The sequence below is a fragment of the Ambystoma mexicanum genome, assembly GCF_040938575.1.
Source record: "Ambystoma mexicanum isolate Mex_15411 chromosome 12 unlocalized genomic scaffold, UKY_AmexF1_1 Mex_chr12_unloc.1, whole genome shotgun sequence".
Taxonomy (NCBI): domain Eukaryota; kingdom Metazoa; phylum Chordata; class Amphibia; order Caudata; family Ambystomatidae; genus Ambystoma; species Ambystoma mexicanum.
The window spans coordinates 2,368,780-2,374,650 of NW_027182322.1; the positions used below are offsets into that span (position 1 = coordinate 2,368,780).

The 5,871-nt window shown below is 45.2% G+C and overlaps 3 non-coding genes across 3 annotated transcripts; all 3 read left to right on the plus strand.

Annotated features, from left to right (window-relative positions):
* On the plus strand, window positions 1–72 carry TRNAH-GUG (transfer RNA histidin (anticodon GUG)). The gene has a single exon. It is a non-coding gene; the product is annotated as a tRNA-His (tRNA).
* A 2,279-nt stretch (window positions 73–2,351) lies between these two features.
* Window positions 2,352–2,423, plus strand: TRNAH-GUG (transfer RNA histidin (anticodon GUG)). The gene has a single exon. It is a non-coding gene; the product is annotated as a tRNA-His (tRNA).
* Window positions 2,424–4,820: 2,397 nt separating this feature from the next.
* TRNAH-GUG (transfer RNA histidin (anticodon GUG)) lies at window positions 4,821–4,892 on the plus strand. Its single transcript has one exon. It is a non-coding gene; the product is annotated as a tRNA-His (tRNA).
* Window positions 4,893–5,871: the final 979 nt, after the last annotated feature.

The window sequence follows — 5,871 nt, forward strand, 5'->3', positions numbered from 1 at the left end:
GCTGTGATCGTATAGTGGTTAGTACTCTGCGTTGTGGCCGCAGCAACCTCGGTTCGAATCCGAGTCACGGCATTGCGGTGAGGCAATGTCACGGCAGTTGGGCAGATATTTTAGAATTTCCATTAATACATTGGCAATCTCTGTGGAGGACTGAAACAATTCGATATGTCCTGTTACTGTTATGAACCTTTTGTTTCTTTAATGCTCTTTGCACACTTTTTCATCGGGTGACTGTAATGTATTTCAACCAAATCTAATTAAGAGCGCATTATGTGGTGACATTTGCAGTACATGAAACATTATAACACTGCCATTTACGTCAATAACCACTAGCTTGATTAAGACATATGTATTGCAGCGACAGTATTTCCCAGTTACAAATGGGAATAAAAACAACATCCGCGAGGGATTGAACCAACGACATTTAACTGATGTTGCCAATGGAGCGCGTTACAGAGAGCGCAAAGTCCCGCCTTTACAGTCACACGCTGATGATAATACAGATGTTTAAATAAACAGGCATATCTGTGGACTTGTGGTCTTTCTACATTGGGACTCATAGTCTAGTCCTAGGCTATTGTAGGCACTGGCGTATCTTCTAGTGGAATGAGAGGCATTCTGTAGTCGCGTGAAAGGACCTTTCAAGTCAATCTGATCTGTATTGTCCTGTGAAAAAAAATGTTCTTAGACACAGTGAGGAGTTTTTGGGGATAATGGGAAAATCATTTCCAACTAAATGACAGGAATTTCTTAGTCCAATCATGAGGTGTGCTAGGCATTTTTATACTGTGGCGGAAAGAGAGAGAGTATAACAGTCATTATAAATAAAGGGCCAAGGAAGTGACAGTTTATGGAAGGAACAATTTGCACATAGTTTTAGAATTTGGTCAGGAGGAGGACAATGTGCTTACACATATGAAACATTAGAAGGTAGACATTATGGAAGCACATATATTTCTTTATTTTTATTGTATTTGGGGAGAGGGGGTTAATATAGCACGTCCAATGTGGAAAAGTGCTTTCCATAGCACCTTGCAGGTGGGCGACATCTAGAGCTGTGCAGTAGCCACCCATGCCCCAGACGTCAAAGAGAACAAGAAGTTACACATGTTGGAAGTGAGGGTGAGACATTGAGGAGATATGATCCCGGTATGAAGCCGAGAAAAGGAGGAGGCGTGAACGTGCATCCATGTATGCAGGCGAGAAGGGAAGGAGCATTGGTCATGCATCCCTGCATGAGGGTGAGACAGGGAGGAGATATGATCCCCGTATGAAGCCGAGAGAAGGAGGAGGCGTGAACGTGCATCCATGTATGCGGGCGAGACAGGAAGGAGCATTGGTCATGCATCCCTGCATGAGGGTGAGACAGGGAGGAGATATGATCCCCGTATGAAGCCGAGAGAAGGAGGAGGCGTGAACGTGCATCCATGTATGCGGGCGAGACAGGAAGGAGCATTGGTCATGCATCCCTGCATGAGGGTGAGACAGGGAGGAGATATGATCCCCGTATGAAGCCGAGAGAAGGAGGAGGCGTGAACGTGCATCCATGTATGCGGGCGAGACGGGAAGGAGCATTGGTCATGCATCCCTTCCCGAGGGTGAGACAGGGAGGAGATAAAATCCCCGTATGAAGCCGAGAGAACGAGGAGACATGAACGTGCATCCATGTATGCGGGCGAGAAGGGAAGGAGCATTGGTCATGCATCCCTGCATGAGGGTGAGACAGGGAGGAGATAAAATCCCTGTATGAAGCCAAGAGAACGAGGCGGCATGAACATGCATCCTTGTATGCAGGTGTGACATGTAGTCATCATGAACATGCATCCCTTTATAAGGACATAACATGGAGGACGCATGAACATGAATGCCTGAATTTTATGGTGGTGGCCTTCGGGTGATTTGGCGCGTGCAATTGGTGAAGAGCACTTCTCCTGCGCAAAAAAATAAATTTACTATTAGCACCCCGGAGGGAGCCTCTGCACTTCTTATAGGGAGAAAACTCTGCAATGGAAGGGGACAGGGTCAATAACAGCTGTAAACTCTCACAAGACCATCACTGCTCTCACACTTTCCTGCTCTCAGGCTGGCGGGCCATTTTCGGCCCTGGCTGCCGCACCATTGCCAGGTTTGTGTAACTATATTATTTCTAATTGGCTCCACTTTGATGACTTTCATTTGGATTCTGACTTGATTATTGAGATCTTAAATAAGTGACTGGGGATCAGGTGTCCACTTATTCTCATGGATAACATCACAACCAAGCTTTAATTCAAACATGAGTCATGACATCACAGATGGAGTACAGCTTATGATAGAGGTGGAACGTCACATTGTAGCAGCCCAAGTAGCTCGCTGTGATCGTATAGTGGTTAGTACTCTGCGTTGTGGCCGCAGCAACCTCGGTTCGAATCCGAGTCACGGCATTGCGGTGAGGCAATGTCACGGCAGTTGGGCAGATATTTTAGAATTTCCATTAATACATTGGCAATCTCTGTGGAGGACTGAAACAATTCGATATGTCCTGTTACTGTTATGAACCTTTTGTTTCTTTAATGCTCTTTGCACACTTTTTCATCGGGTGACTGTAATGTATTTCAACCAAATCTAATTAAGAGCGCATTATGTGGTGACATTTGCAGTACATGAAACATTATAACACTGCCATTTACGTCAATAACCACTAGCTTGATTAAGACATATGTATTGCAGCGACAGTATTTCCCAGTTACAAATGGGAATAAAAACAACATCCGCGAGGGATTGAACCAACGACATTTAACTGATGTTGCCAATGGAGCGCCTTACAGAGAGCGCGAAGTCCCGCTTTTACAGTCACACGCTGATGATAATACAGATGTTTAAATAAACAGGCATATCTGTGGACTTGTGGTCTTTCTACATTGGGACTCATAGTCTAGTCCTAGGCTATTGTAGGTACTGGCGTATCTTTGAGTGGAATGAGAGGCGTTCTGTAGTCGCGTGAAAGGACCTTTCAAGTCAATCTGATCTGTATTGTCCTGTGAAAAAAATCGTTCTTAAACAAAGTGAGGAGTTTTTGGGGATAATGTGAAAATCATTTCCAAATAAATGACAGGAATTTCTTAGTCCAATCATGAGGTGTGCTAGGCTTTTTTATACTGTGGCGGAAAGAGAGAGAGTATAACAGTCATTATCAATAAAGGGTCAAGGAAGTGACAGTTTATGGAAGGAACAATTGCACATAGTTGTAGAATGTGGTCAGGAGGAGGACAATGTGCTTACACATATGAAACATTAGAAGGTAGACATTATGGAAGCACATATATTTCTTTATTTTTATTGTATTTGGGGAGAGGGGGTTAATATAGCACGTCCAATGTGGAAAAGTGCTTTCCATAGCACCTTGCAGGTGGGCGACATCTAGAGCTGTGCAGTAGCCACCCATGCCCCAGAGGTCAAAGAGAAGAAGAAGTTACACATGTTGGAGGTGAGGGTGAGACAGGGAGGAGATATGATCCTCGTATGAAGCCGAGAGAAGGAGGAGGCGTGAACGTGCATCCATGTATGCAGGCGAGAAAGGGAGGAGCCAGGGTCATGCATCCCTTCCTGAGGGTGAGACAGGGAGGAGATATGATCCCCGTATGAAGCCGAGAGAAGGAGGAGGCGTGAACGTGCATCCATGTATGCAGCCGAGAAGGGAAGGAGCATTGGTCATGCATCCCTGCATGAGGGTGAGACAGGGAGGAGATATGATCCCCGTATGAAGCCGAGAGAACGAGGAGGCGTGAACGTGCATCCATGTATGCAGGCGAGAAGGGAGGGAGCATTGGTCATGCATCCCTGCATGAGGGTGAGACAGGGAGGAGATATGATCCCCGTATGAAGCTGAGAGAAGGAGGAGGCGTGAACGTGCATCCATGTATGCAGGCGAGAAGGGAAGGAGCATTGGTCATGCATCCCCTCATGAGGGTGAGACAGGGAGGAGATATGATCCCCGTATGAAGCCGAGAGAAGGAGGAGGCGTGAACGTGCATCCATGTATGCGGGCGAGACGGGAAGGAGCATTGGTCATGCATCCCTTCCCGAGGGTGAGACAGGGAGGAGATAAAATCCCCGTATGAAGCCGAGAGAACGAGGAGACATGAACGTGCATCCATGTATGCGGGCGAGAAGGGAAGGAGCATTGGTCATGCATCCCTGCATGAGGGTGAGACAGGGAGGAGATAAAATCCGTGTATGAAGCCAAGAGAACGAGGCGGCATGAACATGCATCCTTGTATGCAGGTGTGACATGGAGTCATCATGAACATGCATCCCTTTATAAGGACATAACATGGAGGACGCATGAACATGAATGCCTGAATTTTATGGTGGTGGCCTTCGGGTGATTTGGCACGTGCAATTGGTCAAGAGCACTTCTCCTGCGCAAAAAAATAAATTTACTATTAGCACCCCGGAGGGAGCCTCTGCACTTCTTATAGGGAGAAAACTCTGCAATGGAAGGGGACAGGTTCAATAACAGCTGTAAACTCTCACAAGACCATCACTGCTCTCACACTTTCCTGCTCTCAGGCTGGCGGGCCATTATCAGCCCTGGCTGCCGCACCATTGCCAGGTTTGTGTAACTATATTATTTCTAATTGGCTCCACTTTGATGACTTTCATTTGGATTCTGACTTGATTATTGAGATCTTAAATAAGTGACTGGGGATCAGGTGTCCACTTATTCTCATGGATAACATCACAACCAACCTTTAATTCAAACATGAGTCATGACATCACAGATCGAGTACAGCTTATGATAGAGGTGGAACGTCACATTGTAGCAGCCCAAGTAGCTCGCCGTGATCGTATAGTGGTTAGTACTCTGCGTTGTGGCCGCAGCAACCTCGGTTCGAATCCGAGTCACGGCATTGCGGTGAGGCAATGTCGCGGCAGTTGGGCAGATATTTTAGAATTTCCATTAATACATTGGCAATCTCTGTGGAGGACTGAAACAATTCGATATGTCCTGTTACTGTTATGAACCTTTTGTTTCTTTAATGCTCTTTGCACACTTTTTCATCGATTGACTGTAATGTATTTCAACCAAATCTAATTAAGAGCGCATTATGTGGTGACATTTGCAGTACATGAAACATTATAACACTGCCATTTACGTCAATAACCACTAGCTTGATTAAGACATATGTATTGCAGCGACAGTATTTCCCAGTTACAAATGGGAATAAAAACAACATCCGCGAGGGATTGAACCAACGACATTTAACTGATGTTGCCAATGGAGCGCGTTACAGAGAGCGCAAAGTCCCGCCTTTACAGTCACACGCTGATGATAATACAGATGTTTAAATAAACAGGCATATCTGTGGACTTGTGGTCTTTCTACATTGGGACTCATAGTCTAGTCCTAGGCTATTGTAGGCACTGGCGTATCTTTTAGTGGAATGAGAGGCATTCTGTAGTCGCGTGAAAGGACCTTTCAAGTCAATCTGATCTGTATTGTCCTGTGAAAAAAAGCGTTCTTAGACATAGTGAGGAGTTTTTGGGGATAATGGGAAAATCATTTCCAACTAAATGACAGGAATTTCTTAGTCCAATCATGAGGTGTGCTAGGCTTTTTTATACTGTGGCGGAAAGAGAGAGAGTATAATAGTCATTATAAATAAAGGGCGAAGGAAGTGACAGTTTATGGAAGGAACAATTTGCACATAGTTTTAGAATGTGGTCAGGAGGAGGACAATGTGCTTACACATATGAAACATTAGAAGGTAGACATTATGGAAGCACATATATTTCTTTATTTTTATTGTATTTGGGGAGAGGGGGTTAATATAGCACGTCCAATGTGGAAAAGTGCTTTCCATAGCACCTTGCAGGTGGGCGACATCT